The 1,635-nt window shown below is 40.2% G+C and overlaps 1 protein-coding gene across 1 annotated transcript in view; it reads left to right on the forward strand.

Moving 5' to 3' along the window:
- The window catches only part of MBOAT1 (membrane bound O-acyltransferase domain containing 1), a 49,949-nt gene that overhangs the window by 36,616 nt on the left and 11,698 nt on the right, over nt 1-1,635 (forward strand). The gene's annotated exons all lie outside the window — the stretch shown is intronic.

Here is a 1,635-nt window from a genome sequence, read left to right on the forward strand (position 1 = left end):
TCCGTGCTTTTTCTCCCTCTTAGTGTGTTTGTGGGGGGGGGGGGGGGGGGGGGGTGTTCTTGACCAAGCTGCGCTGTTGCTTTACTAGAGTAAAAGGTCTGGCTATACTAGCGTTTCTTAACCTTTTTTCAGGCACACCACCCTTTTAAAGTATGCAAAATCTTGAGGCACCCAGCCTAAAGTGTAACAGATTTTAAGCGGGAGTCCAGCAAAAACCCACCAAAAATGTAGTGTTCCCCCTTTCACATGGAAGTGCTCCCTTCAATTAAAGATTCCCCCCTTCACATCAGGAGCCCCCTTCACATTAGAAGCCTCCCTTTCATATCCGAGTCCCCTCTTTCACATCAGAGTTCCCCCTTTACATCATAACCCCGCTACCACATAATTTTGAGGCACTCCTGAGGAAGCCAGAAGACACATCAAGGGTGCCACAGCAGAAAGCTGGGCTGGGCTATACTAAATAGCTGATTTACAAGACTGACTGAATAGAATGGCAAATCAGTTGGCTGGTAATACTGTTCCCATATTATTATTATTATTTTTTTTTTTGTAGTTTTGCATAAAGTGGAGGGTTATACAAGAAAAATAGAGAAAAGCAGGGATTTTAAAGTGTCCAAACCATACGAAATGTCCATCAAAACTACATGGTTTTGTATAAAAAAATAGATTTAATTACATTAAAATAGACTTGATTGAAAGACTTGGTTACATTCAAAATGTCGTTGATTTGATACAATAGTGCATTAAAAACAAGCTGCCTCCTTATGGTACTCACATGTGTGTATATATTTTTATACTCATATATCCTAGACTCCTTATTAGTCCTTAACCATTTATTAATTGTGTAATCCACTGTGGGCCCAGTCTTCGACGCATTTTGCAACTGTATGTGCTTCACCAGGAAGGTTAGAGGTATTCTAAAACATTGTATCAAAATAGGTTTAAGTATGGTAATCTCCATAACCAATTCTCTCATGAGAATAGCAAATAATAACAATACAAAACCCACTTCATGCTCACAAAAATGGCTGGATCCTTAGTCTCACACACTATCTCGCAATCACCTCCCTCCAGTCCACCTTTAAATCATGATTATTTTAATGTAATAAAATCTATTTTTTATACAAAACCATGTAGTTTTGATGGATATTTCTTATGGTTTGGACACTTTAAAAGCCCCGTTTTTCTCTATTTTTCTTGTATACATTTCAAATAAGGAGTGTGGTGCCTATCCCTAATGGTTCAATTATTTTGAGTTTAAATAAAGTGGAAGGGGGTTGAGAACACCTGTCAGGTTCATTTTGCTGTCTGTTTTCCCATTAGGGAGATTCACCTTCTCCATTTGTCCTGCTGATCTCTGTCACTAAAAGTGTAATCTGAACAGGAATAGTTGGGAAATCGTCCAATGGGGACACTATTTCTGGTGAGCTTCCTGACCACCGGGGATTTTCATCACTTTGGAGGGATCTCCTCTCACTTCCTGTTGTGGCTATTGGACAGGAAGTGAAGGGAAATCTCTCTAATGGACACATGTGGCAGAAAGCTGACGGGGAGGAAACTTGCAAATGTCACAGCTGTGTTATTTGTATGGTTTCTATTTGTGCCCCGCACCGCACCCCCCACAATACAACCAGT

Source organism: Nanorana parkeri, unplaced genomic scaffold, assembly GCF_000935625.1.
Source record: "Nanorana parkeri isolate BGI_ZX_2015 unplaced genomic scaffold, ASM93562v1 scaffold208, whole genome shotgun sequence".
Lineage (NCBI taxonomy): Eukaryota > Metazoa > Chordata > Amphibia > Anura > Dicroglossidae > Nanorana > Nanorana parkeri.